Here is a 19484-nt window from a genome sequence, read left to right as displayed (position 1 = left end):
CTAAAATAAATTGCAAGATAATTCGTCTTGTATTTTACAGTATAAAGAAGCATATTTTAAAAACAAACAAACAAAAAGAGCAACATGCCTAGGCTGCAATTTTATTTGATCTACAGAAAAACAATATTATACTTACCCTTCAGAGAGATTTGCAGAAGCTGATGATCTCCTGATGGTAATACCTACTTAAAGATATCAAAAATAAGACTCTCTGAATCTTGATTTGCTGATACTTTTATACAGTAGTTCCAGTGGAGCATGCATCCTGCAGTTATGTCACAGAATGGTTTGCACTGTTTGCGAGAATTCTTTTATTTGCTAAAAGTGTCTCTGTAATGGACAAAGTGGGAGGAGTATCAATATTCATAAAGTGACTCAAAGACATTTTTTTAACATCTGACTAAATCCATCCATTTTCATTATGGGCTGCAAATGTACCTATAAATGTACCTGTCATTTCAGATATTTTTTCTAATGCAATATCACAGAGCAGTTTTAGATTTGTTAGGTGGTCACTAGAGGGTACTTGTTTACCTATTTGCAATGAACTAATTGCTTTTAATGGATAATCCAAACATGAGTGGGCAAGAATGTAGTCTACTTATTGAGATCCATTGTACTAATAAATGTTTCAAAAAAACAGAATTAGTATATAAAAAGTAGCAGAATGTGATCAATACCTAATGCAATATGGAATAGTAGAAAGAATTGCATGTACTTCCTTTCTGAAATATAAATTGCACTTTATTTTCTCTCTTTTACTTTGAAACTGCACAAAATTGCTTGGTTTATTTGAACTAATTCTCTAATGCATCTTAAGCCTCATCTGCTCTACAGAAAGAATCATTCTACACATAACCACTGTCTGATATGATTTTTTGATATGGGAACAGTTTGTGTGGTTTAGCGCATCTATACAGAACAATATTTCCTAGCACAATCATATTTCAACCAAGTTGTCTAGTCACACATACCATACAGCACAACTGTATTTGTATTTGTGTAGTCTGGAGAAATTTGGCTAGCAATAGTATATTATACTGCCTCATTTACTGGGTGCCATGATCAAATAATTATGGGAGTTTTTCAAAATATTCCTTCTCCTAACTCATCTTCTGGTTTCAGAGTCCATCAGTTCCAGAGGGCATTTTCAAACCAGGGTGTTTGGTGGTTCAGAGTAGTGCATTCTCTAGCTTTGCTGTTTTTACGCTTGATTGTATAGAAAGAGTACAAAACAGAAATGTATAAAACACAGTAATCTCATCTAAAAACATAGTCATCTAAAATAATCTCTAAAAAGAAAGCAACTCCTGACACAAAAGTTCATCTCTTGAGCCTGTTGATTTGTGCCAAATGGTGTCTGATCTGTTGATCAAGTCCAGCTCTACTCACTAGTGGGATAAGTTTGTGACTAAAGCGAACTGAGAATGAATAGCTGGCTCACATTGAAATGATCAAAACAACTATAAAATTTCTGTGTCTGGATCCTGCCCTAACATTATAGCACTATTCTATCCATAGGCAAGTATCCATCGCTTTGGATAATTGGTATAGGTATGGAATATACTAAGTCTGGGTTTCTCAAACTTCATTGCACTGCGATCCCTTTCTGACAACAAAAATTAATACATGATCCCGGGAAGGGGGACTAAAAGCCTGAGCCTCACCGCCCCAGGCAGGGGGGCCAAAGCTGAATCCCGAGCCCCACCACCCTGTGGTAGGGACCAAAGCTGAAGCTTGAGGCTTTCAGCCCCAAGTGAGGGGCTGTAACCTGAGCCCAGCTCATAGACTCATAGACTTTAAGGTCAGAAGGGATGATTATGATTGTCTAGTCTGATCTCCTGCACAACGCAGGCCACAGAATCTCACCCACCCACTCCTGTAATAAACCCCTAACCTGTCTGAGCTATTGACGTCCTCAAATCATGGTTTAAAGACTTCAAGGTGCAGAGAATCCTCCAGCAAGTGACCAGTGCCCCATGCTGCAGAGGAAGGTGAAAACCCCCCAGGGCATCTGCCAATCTGCCCTGGAGGAAAATTCATTCCCGACCCCAAATATGGTGATCAGCTAAACCCTGAGCATGTGGGCAAGACTCACCAGCCAGACACCCAGGAAAGAATTCTCTATAGTAACTCAGATCCTACCCCATCTATCATCCCATCACAGGCCATTGGACATATTTACCACTAATAGTCAAAGATCAATTAATTGCCAAAATTAGGCTATCCCATCTGTAGCGGGGTGGTCACCCCGCTTAGGTCCAGAGGGATTAAAAACAGCCCTGGGAGGGGGCTGTGGCTGGAGAAAGCAGCTCTAAAAGCTGGGCTGATTGGGGAAGCAGTTGCAGCTGGGCCATGCCCTGATCAGGCCACAGCTGGGCCTGTACAAAAAGGCTGTGAGCCAGGAGCCCAAATAGTCTTCCTCTGTCTGTAGAGGGAGAAGGGCCTGGCTGCAGGGAGCTAGAGACAGGGTACCTGAGTGGAGCAGGGCTGGGGAAAGGCGGAGGAGCTGGGGAGCTCCAGCCTGGAAAGCCCCAGGCTGCAGCCTAGTAGAAGGCAACAAGTACCGGGGATCGCAGAGGGCAGCCTAGCGGTAGGGAAAGGTAGCAGATCCAAACCCAACCTTTGCCTATGATGAGTAGGCTGATACTGTAGTCTGCCCCAGAGCGTGGGGGCTAGATGATGACTGGCAGTAGCCTGATACTGAAGTGACGTGGGGATGGTGGGTGGGGGGTCCCCTGGGAGGGGGAAACCCTGAGAGAAAGGGGTTATTGCCAGGGGGCAGCACCCCAAGTAAAAGAGGCACCAGGTCCTGGGAGGGACACAGGGGCCAACAGCAAGCGGTAAGGCGGATCACCGGCCTGCAGAGGGTGCTCGGAGCTGGAAAAAGAGCTAATTCCCTGAGAGACCAGCAGGAGGTGCCTCAAGGGTGAGTCCACACATCTATACCATCCCCTCCATAAACTTATCAAGCTTAGTCTTGAATCCAGATATGTCTTTTGCCCCCACTGCTCCCCTTGGAAGGCTGTTCCAGAAGTTCACTCCACTGATGGTTAGAAACCTTCATCTAATTTCAAGTCTAAACTTCCTGATGGCCAGTTTATATCCATTTGCTCTTGTGTACTGAGCTTAAATAATTCCTCTCCCTCCCTAGTATTTATCCCTCAGATATATTTATAGAGAGCAATCATATCTCCCCTCAGTCTTCTTTTGATTAAGCTAAACAAGCCAAACACTGAGTCTCCTTTCATAAGACAGGTTTTCCATTCTCTGTACCTGTTCCAGTTTGAATTCATCCTTCTTAAACATGGGAGACCAGAACTGCACACACTATTTCAGATGAGGTCTCACCAGTGCCTTGTATAATGGTACTAACACTGAATTATCTCTACTGGAAATACCTCGCCTGATGCATTCCAAGACCACCTTAGTTTTTTTTCACGGCCATATCACATTGCCAGCTCATAGTCATCCTGCGATCAACCAATACACCGAGGTCCTTCTCCACCTCTGTTACTTCCAAGTGATGCATCCCCAGCTTATAACAAAAAATTCTTGTTATTAATTCCTAAATAAATGACCTTGCACTTTTCACTATTAAATTTCATCCTATTAATATTACTCCAGTTTAAAAGGTCATCCAGATCTTCCTGTATGATATCCCGGTCCTTCTCTGTATTGGCAATACCTCCCAGCTTTGTCTCATCTGCAAACTTTATTAGCACACACCCACTTTTTGTGCCAAGGTCAGTAATAAAAAGATTAAATAAGATTGGTCCCAAAACCGATCCCTGAGGAACTCCACTAGTAACCTCCTTCCAGTCTGACAGTTCACCTTTCAGTATGACCCGTTGTAATCTCCCCTTTAACCAGTTCCTTATCCATCTTTCAATTTTCATATTGATCCCCATCTTTTCCAATTTAACTAATAATTCCCCATGTGGAACCATATCAAATGCCTTGCTGAAATCGAGGTAAATTAGATCCACCGTGTTTCCTTTGTTTAAAAAAATCTGTTACCTTCTCAAAGAAGCACATCAGGTTGGTTTGGCATGATCTACCTTTTGTAAAACCATGTTGTATTTTGTCCCAATTACCATTGACCTCAATGTCCTTAACTACTTTCTCCTTCAAAATGTTTTTCAAGATCTTACATAGTACAGATGTCAAACTAACAGGCCTGTAGTTACTCAGATCACTTCCTCCCCCCTTCTTAAAAATAGGCACTATGTTAGCAATTCTCCAGTCATACGGTAAAACCCCTGAGTTTACAGATTCATTAAAAATTCTTGCTAATAGGCTTGCAATTTCATGTGCCAGTTCCTTTAATATTCTTGGATGAAGATTATCTGGACTCCCCGATTTAGTCCCATTAAGCTGTTCGAGTTTGCCCAGGGCTGAAGCCGAAGCCTCACCCCCGCAGCCCTGGGCAGTGGGGCTCAGACTTTGACTTCAGCCCTGGGCCCCACAAGTCTAATGCCAGCCCTGGCAACCCCATTAAAACAGGGTCACGACCCACTTTGGGGTCCACACCCATAGTTTGAGAACTGCTGCCTAAGTGATACACAAATATCTTACACCAAAAATGGTTAACACTACAAATTAAGGGATTTGAGAGGGTGTGGGGCTCACAGTTGTAGTAAGGTTATTAACAGAATCTCCTTTCAGTGTTTCCAAATAAAAAATTTTCAGAATTTCTGTTCTGAAAGAAATTCTGAAATTTTGTCTTTTCATTCCAATTTGGAACAAAATCAAATTTTGAAATGTCCAGAAATTATTAAAGGTTTTGATGTAATGTGGGACAAGAATCTCATTCACCTTCATCATAACACACTGAAATTCTTGAAAATGTTGGTATTTGTGTGGGCAGCTGATGTCAATGTCAATTAGAGCTGCTTGGAAAATGGAATTTCCATTCCATGGGAATTCTGACATTTCAAAATTTGATTTTGTTTCAAACCTGAAAAGACAAAATTTCAGAATTTCTCATAGGACAGAAAAAATTGGGGAATCCAGCCTACCTGATGTTGCTCTGGTATTAAAGTCAAAGCACAACTACTCCAATATGGACAAGTGATCTTCATCTGTCACCTCATTTATCTAAGGCACATGTTCCCCATTACCTGAGCATCTCACAGTCTTCATTGCATTTATCCTCAAAATACCCCTGTGTGGTAGGGAAGTATTATTGCCAATTTACAGATGGGGAACTGAGGCATTGAGAGACTAAAAAAGGGTATGTCTACACTACAAGCACTACAGTGGCAATGCTGCAGTGCAACATCTATGCTGCTGTACTGTAACCACTTAGGCCTTGTCTACACTACACAATTTTGTCAGCAAAAGGCAGCTTTTGTAGACAAAACAGTGGAGGTGTACTCACTACAATGCTCCTTCCACCAACAAAACTCTCCTGCTTTGCCAGCAAAATAAAACCACCTCATTGAGAGGCTTAGAGCTTTTTGAGGCAAGGTTAGATTGACAAAGCGTCACTGTAGACACTGCATTCATTATGTTGCTGTAAGTGGCCTCCAGGAGACCCCCCTCATTCCTGGCACGCTCAGTCCCTGACCCCAGCAGCCGAGCCCAGGCAGGGAACAGGCCACCACTGCCTCCCAGCCTGGCTTTCTCAAGCAGAAGCGTCTCCATCCCACTCTCTGCCCAACTGCCAGGGAGCGCTACCAAATGTGTTGGGAGAAAAAGGCGCAGGGAGAGAAGGACAGAGCCCTTCTCCCTCCCACCCCTGGCAGGCCAATCTGGAGGGGGCACTTGACCCTACATGCCCCCCGCAAACATGGGATAGCTGCCCACAGTGCACTGCTCTGTGTCGATGCAAGAGCTGCTGTTGTGGATGCGCTCTGCCAACACAAGGAGCATACTGTAGACATGCAACAGTGGTTTAATTACAGTGGTGGCTGTATGTTGGCATAACTTGCGTTGATAAAACTTTGTAGCGTAGACAAGACCTTAGGTACTTCTACACTTAAACTGCTACAGCAACACAGCCACAGTACTGTAACACTTCAATGTAGACAATACCTCTGCCAACAGGAGGGGTTCTCCCACCAGGTAGGTAATCCACCTCCCCAAGAGGCGGTAGCTAGGTTAACGGAAGCTGTCTAAACCAGGAATGAGGTCGCAGTAGCTATGTCTCTCAGTGTTGTGAATATGTCACACCCCTAAGAGACATAGTTCTGCCAATGTAAGTCCCCAGTATAGACCAGCCCTTACAATAGTGACACGGTAGTAAATCCACCCATTGAGAGGTGGTAAGTAGGTTGACAGAAGAATTCTTCTGTTGACCTAGCAATATCTACAACAGGGCTTATGTCAGCTTAATTACATCTCTCAGGAGTGTGAATTTTTCACACCCCTGAGTGACCTACCTAGGTTAACCTAAGTTTTAGCAGTAGAACTAGCTTAGTGATTTGCCCAAGGTCACACAGGAAATCTATTGTGGAGCAGGGAATTGTACCCAGGTCACCCAATCCCTCAACACTGGATCATCTTTCCTCTCATCAGGAGAAGGATGCTGGTGAAATATGCTTCCAGCAGACTAAAGGGGAAATGGAGATGTCTACTGATATGCAGTGTTAGGTATAATTGGTCCTGTCTCAATGCAGGGGGAGGGACTAAATGATCTCTCAAGGTCCCTTCTAGCCACACATTTCTATGATTAATGATCTTAAATATATCTTCAAAATGACTGGTGTGTTCTCCCCAACCTTTGAGAAAACAATGGAGAATGTTACGTCAGGGTACAGGCCTTTGTAGCAGCCTGAAATATGAGATATGTGTGGGAGTTGCGGGGGGAGGGAATACTGTGAAGACGGTTTTTGCCAGGAGCCCTCAGATAAATGAGACAATCAAAGGAGGGATGTTTTGTATCGTTGTTGTGCCTGTAGAGCAGTTGCAGAGAAGGTGGGCTTATATTAAAACTGTGTGCCACTGATGCTCCCAGAGCTCCCAGTGGGACAACAGAGTTGGAGGTTTTAAATATAAATGATAGCATTGAGTTAGGTAGATTAGTATTGCTGAGTGACATGATTCCTATTTCCAGGTATATTAAAGGCTGATTCTTTCTTTGTAAACAGTTCATATTTTTTTTTATTTCTTTATCAGTGTGCAGTACTTACACAAATATGCCTCAGTACTGAAGGAAGAGGAGCACCCAGGGTTTGGAATCCAGAAGAGCAAGGATTCAGAGGATGGGGGGAGGAGGAGGAGTAAGGAGCTGGAGGGAGGGATGGGGGACCAGGAGCAGAAGGACAGAGATTGCCACGTGAAGAGAGGAGCCAGAGCAAAGGGACAAAGGAAGTTTTGAGGAGGGGGAGACTGGTGAGCAATGAGGCACGAACTGGCTATAAGTCAGGTAGATGAGCTAGAGGAGTGTTGACTAACTAGGAAAAGGAGTAGCAGTGTGCTGGCTAATAGGGAAAGGGAGAAGCTAGATAATATGCTACTAGCAGGCCAATTTGAGATGGAGCAATAGAAATTGCTTAGTGAGGATGAAAAGGGACAGGGCAGGCATAAGGGTGGGGTGAAAGCCATGGAGGTTGATGAACCAACAGAAACCTAGAAAGGAAGAGATGCTTCCCTAACAATTTGTTTAAAATCAAAGGGTATTAGCACTGCAGACGTATTGCAAATGCTTTTTCCTATGAGCAGTTCAGGTGCAGCACTAAATGGACATGTCAGAATAAAGAGGCAAATGCTAAAGTGGTGGAATGCTGGAAAACTTGATTAAAGGCACATCAGTGTTAAAAAGTTCAGTGGGGCAGCTTACTGGCATCCTTAAGCATAGAGTCAACTTGAATCTTAAGGCTGCTTTAAACACTTAAAGCACCTTTAACTGCTGAGCTAGATTTAGGCTGCTTTAAGCACTGAACCACTTTGCTATTTGAACTGTCTCCGCATTTAAGACTCCCCCTAGGTCATATTAAGCACTTAGAATAACTCACTGCTTAAAGACATTTAGTTTGGAATCACCTAATCACTGGAAGCAGCTGAGGGAGAAGAAGGAGGAATCTGCCAGCAGATGGAAGGTTTAGGTTCCAACAATTCAGTCCATAGTCTAAGGGTACTCTTGGATTCATCACTGAGCTCTCACATTGTAATGACTGTGGCACATCCGAAGAAGTGGGCATTCACCCACGAAAGCTCATGCTGCAAAACGTCTGTTAGTCTATAAGGTGCCACAGGATTCTTTGCTGCTTTTACAGAACCAGACTAACACGGCTACCCCTCTGATATTGTAATGACTGTAAGTAATGCTTTCTACAATCTCTGGTTGGCTTTGGTGGACAAAGATCTGGCCTCAGTTATTCATGCCTTCATCACTCTTTGGCTGGACTACAGCAATGCGATATATCTGGGCATGAAATCTTCAGCGCTTAGGAAACTCCAGCTAATACAAAATGCTGCAGCATGTCTCCTCAGCAACACAGGCTATGGCAAACACATTAGACCTGTCCTCTGCTCTCTACAATGGCTTCCCACAGAATATTGAATCACATTCAAGTCTCAGTCTTTATCTTCAAAAAATTTTCTGGCCTGGGCCCAGAAAATTTTAAAGACCATCTAAAGCTTTGGGACAAAGACTGTGGTCAACAGATTTGCTCCTCTGTTACAATAGAACTCTCAGCAATAAGAGTAAAGCTCATCTGTGTGGGAGGTGGGGTGATCCGAGACTGATGAATGAAACTCCCTCAGGAACCGCGAACCATCACAAACCTCACTGCTTTCCGCCCCAAACACAAGGCACATTTCTTTGATCTTGCCTTCTCTAATATAAACACATAAAAAAGGTATATTTAATTAACAAATTTAAAAAAACGAGCCCTACTGAAACAAGACACTCCACTGCACATGCTTCTCCCTCTGTGAAGAGGATAAGAGATCTAACAACACCTGATAGAAGTGTAGTCATGTTGCTTAATGCACTACTGAAAGGTTCTCAGATACTATGGTGAAGTCAAGAGATGGTTTTTGAGAATATATTGAACATCAGAATATGCTTGTAGTGTGAAGGGAGGAAGCTAGAGGACAGTAACAGGTTAATAAAAATATCACTGAAGTATTTTCTTTGTTGAAAACTCATTGTGTTTGGATTCAGACTGCTGTATTTACTGAAGGTTAGAGAAAACATACAGAGTTCACACATATCAAACATTAGCCACACCATCGCATGGGTACAGTAAATAGGTAAAACCATGTGAAAGTTTCCCAACATCACCCTTTATAGAAATGTTTTCAATAAGTGTCGTCATCAAATTAATATCAGACTGTTCTTTGAACCTATTGTAGCTGGCTTGCTGATTTTTCTTTCACATTTTTTATCTTGCTCTTTTATTCCACATCTCTTATTTTCACTGATAAGTACTGCACTGCATTTGAAAACAAGAGGAAAGAATAATTCTGCTGACAGGCTAAGGGGTATAAATATAAAGATAACCCCTGTGCAAAGGCAAGCTTAGCACTTGCACTGCAATGGCTTCTGGCTGGATGGGTGGTTCACATAAAAGAAGGAAGTTCTTACATTTTGTTGTAGACTTAGTTAATTAAGACTGATTGCTGAAGGTACACTGCAAACAATTTATTACACACTTGTTTCGTAGACAGATCCTATGTTAATTTTTACTTAGTAGCTTGGAAATACTAATGGGCAAACACTGATATCTGTACACATGGTGAGTAGTACCTTACACCTCAAGCAGTCCAGTTAGACTCAAAGAGCAAGATTCTACTCAATATGTGTAAGGACATCAGTATATGGCCTTAAATCATTAAGGTTTGTTGAAAAAACTATTTCAAACCAAATCATTATGGGCCAGGTTCTCTATTCTGGCCATACTAGGAAAATTAGAGATGCCTTTTAAAAAAAAAAACCAACCATTTTTGTCCATATCCTGCCCCCTGGCATAAATCAAAGCAATCTCAAAATTGTTCTAATGTAGGTTGGCTGCAACAGTCTACTGGTGGCTGTTTCACAGCTGAGAATAGTGAGAACTCCTCCAACACTGTCTCCAGCACACCCTCGGAAGCTGCAAGGGAAGTAGCAAGGTAGCATAGAGCCATTCCAGCAGCTGTACGGTGCATTGGGAACCCTAGTATAATAGGTATGTTATGGCTGCTTCCATCATGTTTCAGGCCTGGTTATGCTGCCAGTCAGGTGTAAAGTGAACAGATTGCAATGGAAAATTTGGCCTTGTTTTCACAACTGAAAAGATCAAATATACAGGACTGATTCCTTGACACACTTGTATTTGTTTCAGTACTTACTAAGTTGCTAAATGTTTCCAGATATTCTACATTCACTATTAAACAAGTATAATAAATTGTGAGCTTCTTTTCCTTTGAGGCTCATTAATTCATAAGCTGAACTTTCTTTATGTAGACCACGTATTGTATCCCAGACTTATTTTGTATTTGCATTCAGGAATGAAAAATGTTGATAAATAAATACTTGAAGTATGCCCCATTTCAACATGCATGTAAGTGTGATATAAATAAGGCACATAGGTTCATGCAGATGCCATATATCAAAGCATATTATGCAAGAAAATGGCTGAAATCAGAAATGAAAATAGAACTCTAGAAAAGTTGCAGTTGGTTCCTTGATTTTAAATTAGAGAGAAAAAACACTATTTCCTAACACTAACAGTTAGCAAAAGGTGTAGCTTTTATTGGGAATTCTATCTGAACAGATATTGATATAGTAAAGCTAGACAAATACCTCAAGAAGTGTTCTGTGAATATTCATTAAAACCCCATTTTCTGATGCTCTACCCTTTCAATAGCCACAATTTAGTGGCTGAGAATATGAAGAAATGCTGCCATGTGTTTGGCCCAACTGCAGAATTGGTTTGGGGACTCAGGTCATGTCTAGACTAGGAAATTCTGCCAGAATAGCTATGTCAGTCAGTCAGGGGTCTGATGAGGTGCAATTTGTGATCAACATACTCTACAGGCAGAAGGCCTAGTGTATACAGCACTTTTGCTAGTATAGTTTATTTCACAGGAAAGGACTGAGGGTGCAGGGCTGGAATAAGCTATATTGTCAAATGCATAGTTTTGCCAGTGTATGCTGCAGCCACACTAGCAGCACTTAGGTATTCCTGTAAAGTGCAGTCCTAGGGCAAGTCTACACTACAAAATTAAGTTGACCTAAGTTACCTCGATGTACAGCCACTGCAGTAATTGAACTGGTGTTACATGTCCACACTACGCTCTTTGTGTTAGCGGCGTGTGTCCTCACCAGAGCGCTTGCACTGATTTAATGGTCAGTGCGGGGCATTCTGGGATGGTTTCTGAAAGGCAGCAACAGTGGATGCAGTGTCTGCACTGAAGCTGCGTTGATCCAGCTACATCGACTTAAGCACCACACCTCCTGCGGAGGTGGACTTATTAAGTCGGGGAAGTGGGTGAGTTATGTTGGTGGAAGCTACATTTTAGTGTAGACGCTTACAAAGTTAGGTTGACGTGTCAACCTAATTCTGTAATGTAGACCAGCCTCTTGTGTAAATATTGCCTCACTCTCTTTGATTCAGTTAGCAATGGGCCTGTGGGACAATGCCGCAGATTCTCAGATGTAAGCATTTAATGAAACAATTGTGCTAATTTCCTTCGGTCTCACTGAAGGTTTCATCTCAGGAACTCAAGAAACCAGATCCTCAGTCTCATACTATTTCACACAAAGTGAGTGGATAATAAAGTTTTGTCATTCATGATTTAATGAGGCACCCACATTTGTATGTGTAACAAAGACCTACTTGAGTAAGTCAGTTGGTCAAAAAGCCTGCAGATTTTCAAAGCTCACAAGTGAGAAATTTCACACCAAAAGTCTGAGCTTTTTGGGTCTTGTGGCAAAACACATTCAGCCTTCTAAATTGTGTAACAAATTAATACAAAATTTTAGGGAGGCAATTATATGACACAAAACTGGCAAAACATTTCAAATGAATGTTCATGAACTACTGCCACCCCTTTCTCCCAGCTCTAGTTCTGAATAAGCAGAATTTAAAAAAAAATCACATTAGAAGAAGGGAGGAAATTTGGCAAATAATTGCTTTTAGGTGCCAATGCTACCTCTCCACTTTCTCTTTCTGGTTTAGCCAGTGGGAGATAATAAATCTGATTTTTCATATTTACATGTAATTTTTGGTATGTTATCTGGTTAGCTTGTTTCCTCATTATATTTTTTCTATAAAACAGAAGTAGGCAATTGTGTATTTCCTCTAAACTGGGATTTTCAAAGGAGCCTAAGGCAGTTGAAATTCAATTAAAGTTAGGTGCCCAACTCCCATAGCCCTTAAGAAATTATGTATCTTTCTACAGTATGCCAGCTTTACATGCTGTACTAAACTTGAAAGTGTCTGTTTTGAGTGGTCACTGTGGTAAATTAATCTCACTGTCTAATTGAGTACAGCAGCAAATATGATGAGATAATTTATTAATATTGAAGTTTTGAACAGCAACTCACATGACTGCAGTAAAACTTCACTCTTAGCCTGTGACTCATTGTATTTGCTGTGAGTGATTAGCCATTGGAAAAACTATTATATTACTATGAGCATGGTTAAAATGACACAGATCATTAGTCATTCTATCAAAAAATGTAATGATCTTGCTGTGATACTATGCATATGAATGGTTGCAAGAGATTTGAATGGTGACGAATGAGAGTGGTGACCTGTATGTGAGAGTGACAATCCATTTGTAAAATGTTTCTTGTAAGTCTATCAGACTCCTGGACATATCGCTCAGAAAGCTGGAGAAAAGTTCTGGGTAGAATTAGTACTCTTGGGGTATGCCTACACTGCAATGTAAGCACATGCTTGAATCTAGGATTAATACACAATGTAGATACTCAAGTCCAAGATTCCCCAACACAGGTCAGCTGACTCAAGTCCTACTAACTTTGGGCTTACATTTCAGACATACCCTAAATAGAACATATGGTTGATAGATGAGATATCAGTGTGGTAAATTATTTGCACTAAGTGTCTTTTGTAGTATAGACCACGCAAACAACTTTATTATATGGATTATGTTAGGATTATAAATATTAAGGATGTTCTTGCAAACATCATGAGATGGAACTTTTCCTATTCAGTTCAGATTAAAAATATAGCAGGAAAAAAAAGGCAATGTGAACCAGACCCCAGTCAATTACACAATCAGAGATACAGTTGCACTTTGTTTCAGTGTTCTTTTGGTAATTAACAAAAAATAAAATGACATCATTTTATTGCACATGGCAAAATTATCAATCTGTACTGTGCATGCCACTTGCATTGAAATGATCCATGCAAACAGTCATAAAATAGGTTTTCCAAAGAGAAGATGCTGAATTCAATCAAATTTTTCATTAGATATAAAAAGCAAACACTTTCATAGATGTTGTCTGGACATTTATAGGATTGATCTGAAGAAGGAAAGGAAGTTGGACAGGAACACTTCTTTACAGAAAAGAAATAGGTGGGAGCTGGAGACTTTTCCTACAAAATCTCATAATTACAATTTGGTGTTCTTAATGGACCATCTGTTATGTTCAAGAGCCATTATAAAGAGCCAACCTGGAATGAAAGCCACCTCAATATACTCACTACCTTGAAAAAATGTGCTTCCTTAAAAAAAAAAAAGCGAACTCAATAAATATTATAACAGCACCATTTCCCCTAGCATGGGTAAAGTGGTGTCTGCACTTCCATTATAAATCCATTATAAATTCTGCCTTTGTTTATACAACCTGTGAATACAATTTTTCTGTGGGTGTTACTCATTATGTAACACAGATGAGAACAAACCTTTGTTTGATAGAGTCTAATCCAAAGGAGCCATTTCAGTTTATTAAGATATAGTATGTTATTAAGTACTTAGTTTAAAATCTGGTGTCTTATGTATTTACCCAAGGAAATGCAGTACAACAGGGTCCTTCTAGTCTCACAAGAGAACAGTTATGTTTACACACTAGTAGGAAACATATTTTGCCTTTAAAACAAACAGAGGGAAAAGGGTATCCAGGTTGCTATACAGCTGAGCAGACACAATATGCAGTAGTTCTAGATGACTGAGTGACACAATCATATAAAAAAAACCAAAAAACAACCCAAACTTCTAAGTGTAAAGGTCTCCAAAAATGCAGAAGAAGAAACATCCCAGCAAGTGAAAGGAATGGATAAAACAAAACAAAGCTCTCACCAAAAGAAAAGCAGTAGAAACTCATGAACTTGGGAAGAAGAGACTAGCAAGGGATTGGCTTAGAAATGGTGAAAGAAAAAGATGGGGGTAATTATATAAAAAAGGGAATTGGCTGGGATGGGGTGGTGCGGAGGCATAGGAGGAGAAAGAGAGACCTGAACTTTAAAAACATTCTAAGAGGTTCAAATAAGCACATGTCCTAGAAAATAGGTCGAGGTGAATCTTGCCCCCCTTTAGATTGCCCAAAGAGATTATTCCACTTAAATTAGAGGACTTTCTGGAACATTGATTTTAAAATATGCCTGAAAGAATTAGGTTACTGTAGGTGCTCAGACTCTGATGATGAATGCCATAGAAATGCCTGCCCATAAATATAGAATCAATGCAGAGTCCAAGTGAGAAAACAAAAAGACTTTGTGGGAGCCAGCCTCACCCTATTATTATGATGTTCCTATGCTGGCACTAGGAAAAATGCACATGCAGATCCATTGTTCTGTAATGTAACTAGACCTAATCATTATTTTTTATTTGTACAAAGAGAAAGTTCCAGTCATGGCCCTGTTTGGTGCCTTGTTGGGTTAAGCATGATAGAGACACACAGAAAGACATGATCTCTGCCTTTGAGCTTAAAATCTCATTCAAGACAAGATGCAACCAGTGACAGAGAGGATAAGGGTAAGGGTAATAAGAACCTATATCTCCAGAGGCTACCTGCGAGTACCAGTTGATGTTGCTGAATCTGTTAAAAGGGTGGGGACATTTTAAACACTAATAAAGATCAACAATCTTGTATCCCAGCAGGATTCTTGCATGTTTAGTTTAAGTTCCTCCAACAGCTAAATACAATTGGGTAATATTGCTGGCACAGAACAGATGCTGTGTTCACCCTTGACGTAGAGGATTTCAGTAGTTGATGAGTAATCCCTAAAAACTGTATATAGTTTGCAAATAAGTTTGGAATGTTCCTGGCAGAGTTGGAAGAAGAATAAACAAGTCCTGAATCCGCCAAAACTTGGGGATTGCCTTACAAATTTTTCCTCCTACCTTAAGTCTCACCCCTTCCCCAGAAAAACTTGTCCTCCAGTTCTGTCCCACATGGCAGGTGGCTGCACTTCAGCTATTAGCTGTGTCCTATAACCCTGACTGCTACTCTGCCTTTGCCTGATATATTCATAAAATTTAAAACCAGCAGAGACCATAATGATCATCTACACTGACCTCCTGCATAGCATAGGCCATAGCATTTCACCACTTTTATATTTTGGTACTCTCTGCCTGTGGGGCCAAGGATCCTACCTTTGATCATCCCTTTCAGTGGGTTGAAAGATGATATAATAAATATAAAGGACAGATCCTCAGCTAGTGTAAACTGGCATTGCTCAGTTGAAGTCAATGGAGGTAGACTGATTTATACCAAATGAGGATCTGGCTCAAGGTGTCGTATTAACCATCTACTTTTGCTTCTTTCACTGCTAATTATTTCTTGCCTCCTAACCTCTCAGACATTTCAGAGATATTAATTACTTTCTACACCAGGTTCCCTACCTTTCATGGAGTATCCATGGGATCTTGGAAGGGAGGATGGAATACACTCTAGTCTAGAAATATCAGGAGAAAATAATGAACCATGAAATATTTCAGTTTGTTGAACTGACACAAAACACTTTGTTTTGAGTCGGTTAAACATTAGACTGCCTCGGTGGCGCTTTGGCTTTTTTTGGGGTGGGGGCGAGGGGAGCGTTTCAGCGGCACCCTGCTCCCCCCATGTGTCCCAATATTTTGTTTTTGTCATCTGGTCACCCTACAGTCCCTTGGCTTCACTTTCTGACTGTGACCCAGATTAACCCTTCGACTTCAGCTTCTGACTTCTGGCTCTAACCCTTAATCTTGCTCCTGAATCCACCCCATCTAGATCTAACTCTAATTGGTAAGCCAGACACTTGCTCCAACCATTAGGCCATACCACTCACACCCAGTCACTGACAGGTTCTGATGTTGCATGAAGGCATTGTTACACAGCGATTTGTTCTCCAAAAAAGCTAAGTGCTGAGACTTTGCTGCCTTTGTAGCCGACAACAACTAAGCCATACTAGTCTGCACTGCAGCATAAGTTAAGAAGAATTCTTTGTGTCCAAGTCTGTCTGTGTCAGACCATGTTTTTCTCCAATGTTTTGCTTCCTTCCCATTTTTGTCTCAGGTTGGCAGGCAAAACATGAGGATCTGTGCAGGCAGTGGGTTTAGATGAAATGCTTTGGTGCCAAAGTATTTATTGTACTTGCCAGTTGTACAACTGAAATGTCTTTGTTAATTCTACTATTCCATAATCTCTTGATTGAGAGAAATATCCCACTAGTGAATGTCAGACTTTGGCAGGGTGCAGAAGTATTTGGAGGTAAACCTTGGTGATAGCTTCTTCCCATTTTGATAGGATAGGAGAGGTTATGCTGTGCACGTGAAAGAGGAAGTGGCCTGTCCCAGGGAAAAGGGTAGTTCTTATGCTCCGCACATCTGCATCGAACTCTAGAATCCACTCCAAGGTGTTCCTTCAAGAGATTACCTGTATGAAATCAAAGCTGCAGAGGCTGAATGTGAGATTTTTGTGCTGCTGTGTCCAAGATATTGTCTGCAGGATAATGAGTCATAAGAATCTCAATATTATGTCAGATAATGCATCAGCCGGCTCTTCATTTTTGTCTGGAGGCCTACAGATAGCAGGCTGCCCAAATTTGATCAGTTGTTGATCTCCAAAGTTAGACGAATGTATGTAAAATATTTTGTGTTGAGTGAATCTTCCCTGTGCTTGAACCTGGAAGAAAGGAGGATGGCTGTCCTACCTCCAGATTATTTTTTCCCTGGGATCCTACACTTATAACTAATATTTTCTACAGGGATACAAAACCTAATGTTCCAAAGTTGTTTCCTTTGAGAGGGGAACTCTAACTTCAAATGGCACAAGAATATATCCTTTTTTTGCTACAATTATTGCTACATTTGTGAGTATGCCCTGACATTTGATAAGTCCCACTTCAGTTCAATCATTTAGCAAACAGAATGTGCATGTTGAAGACATGTTATTCCAGAAATATCGGTTTTCTCTACACTCAAAGCAAATGACAGAGATTTCCCCAATATATATATTTAACATTATTTTGTATTGATTTAATTCCTTTATGGCTGTTCAAGAACGAAAGACAGTATATTAAAGGCCAGCAATTTAGCATTTGTAGCTTATTTTTCAAAGTGTTCATAATTCTGATCATATTGCATGTGTATATTCCATTCTCAAATCCTTTCCCCGTTTATATTTGGTTTTATATAGATCTTCATTTTTCCACATTAAAATTATTATATATTTGTAACTCCAGCACTTTCTGTTGCAATGGGGGAAAAGGATAAGTTTACATTCTAATGAGTTTAACATGAGTACATTGAATGCTTCCCTGACTACTTTCCTTGCCAAAGAGTCTAATTTGAAGGAAACCAAAGATAATATAATTTAGGCATATTGAATTTATTTAAAGGAAATAATGATTTCTCTGAATAATCATTTTAGTGTCATTGCGCCGCCTCATTTTCAACTGGTAGACACCAGGCTAGGAGTTAGAATCCATTCAGAGGCACTATGTTGACTCTTATTGTAGCACCTGTTTTCCTTTTGACATAATGGCAAGACAATGAGTGTAGTTCTGTGTTCTGGAGATTTAACCTCTGATGTATTTTTCTGATTAATAATTACCTTTTACATTTATAGATTGGCTTTTCTTCTGAAGATTCCAATATGCTTTACAACAAATATAGTATGTATACATGAATCACTTCATGCATCTCTGCATTGAAAAATGGCAGTTGTTTAATAGCACACAGAAGTAACCCTGTACACAGTAGAATGCTATATGAATTTGAAACTACTCTTTCATATTTCCAAACCAGAAATTATGTACCCCATAGCATTCAAATTTTACGTTTGCAGCAGAGACCAGTACCAGCAACTGTAGTCATCCACCTCCAGTGCAGAGCTCCAGTGTTTGAGAGTGGTAACCAAGAGACACGATCTCAGCATGCTGCCAGCTGGCCAGAAGCTAACACTGAGGTACTGAATTATCTCTGGTGTAAGGCAAGCAGAGCCCATGATTACAGGAACAAGAACTAGAATGCCAAGCAACATAAGATTTCAGAAAAGCTGGCAGAACACAGAATCCACTGACAGGACCATGCTGGGGTAAAAAAAACAAGGAGATTAAGATGCTCTGTCAGAAGGCAAAAGACCAGAACTCCCACCCTGGTAATTCCCTGAGAATGTACCCATTCTACCATGAAGTCAACGAGGTCATTAGCAGCACCCCAGTCAGTCCCCAATTTCACACTAGACCCCAGGCAGGGTTGTGGCTTGGGCTCTGAGGATTCTGACGCAAGCCAAGAGTAGCTGGTGCTTCCTGCTCCTGATCTCAGCTAGTCCTTCCTTGGCCTCGAGTCCCAAAGCCTGTTTAGGACCTGAATACATTTCCACATGTACACCAGGTGCTTATCACTGTGCGGTTCAACTGGTTTTGGAACCTGTGACCAGTGAATTGAGCAACAGCCTTTTTAAAACAAAATATTTGCATTTAGCAGACAGAACAAAGCATTAGGAAAAAAACAGATTTTAAAACAAACAGCTTGTGTGCACAGTTTGTCTTATCTTACCTAAAATACTGCTATCCCATTATGACTACCCTCGCATACTTTTCTTCAGACACCCTCATGGATTTTAGTGTCTGAGTCTGTCTTCCAGTCTGGTTCTCTCCTACCTTTTGAAGGCTATAAGGGTTCTTCATTCTCCAGGAGGCTTCAAGTATTGGCGGCTTTTGACTTCTCTTGGTCAAACCAGTTGCATTGGTAGTCTGAGGGAATGAGGTAAAGTCATGAGTTAGTAGTTCTGGTTTTATCCATTAATCACTCTTAAATGGAAGCTGTTAGATGACTATTTCAAAATATCTTCTCCTCCCTGCCTGGATTGTCCCAGAAAGTCCCTTGTTAGGAAGCTTTTAAACAAATATTTGTACAGAAATATCATGCAAGTGACAGATCCAGATACCAGTTTAATGGTTACAAAAGAGCACTCCCATATTTGCCACACTGTGCTTCAGAGATTTTTTTTTAAGACACAGGTCTAAGAATACATGAAGCTATCATGGAATGTTTGTAGCATATGTGGCAGCAGCAAGTATGAATTGCTAAGTAAAATGAAAGTCATGAAACAAAAGAAGCAAGCAATTTTATTGCACTTTAATTAATGCTTTTCA

At 40.7% G+C, this 19484-nt stretch overlaps 1 long non-coding RNA gene across 2 annotated transcripts; it reads right to left on the bottom strand.

Annotated features, from left to right (window-relative positions):
* Window positions 1-14733: 14733 nt before the first annotated feature.
* Window positions 14734-19150, bottom strand: LOC123364396. 2 transcript variants are annotated; one of them, XR_006577092.1, is made up of 2 exons: window positions 18886-19150; window positions 14734-16759 (listed from the first exon to the last, which is right to left on the bottom strand). It is a non-coding gene; the product is annotated as an uncharacterized LOC123364396 (long non-coding RNA). The 2 variants fall into 2 exon arrangements; XR_006577091.1 differs by having other exon boundaries at window positions 18990-19150.
* Window positions 19151-19484: the final 334 nt, after the last annotated feature.

Source organism: Mauremys mutica, chromosome 2, assembly GCF_020497125.1.
Source record: "Mauremys mutica isolate MM-2020 ecotype Southern chromosome 2, ASM2049712v1, whole genome shotgun sequence".
Lineage (NCBI taxonomy): Eukaryota > Metazoa > Chordata > Testudines > Geoemydidae > Mauremys > Mauremys mutica.
This window is presented reverse-complemented; position numbering and strand designations above follow the sequence as displayed.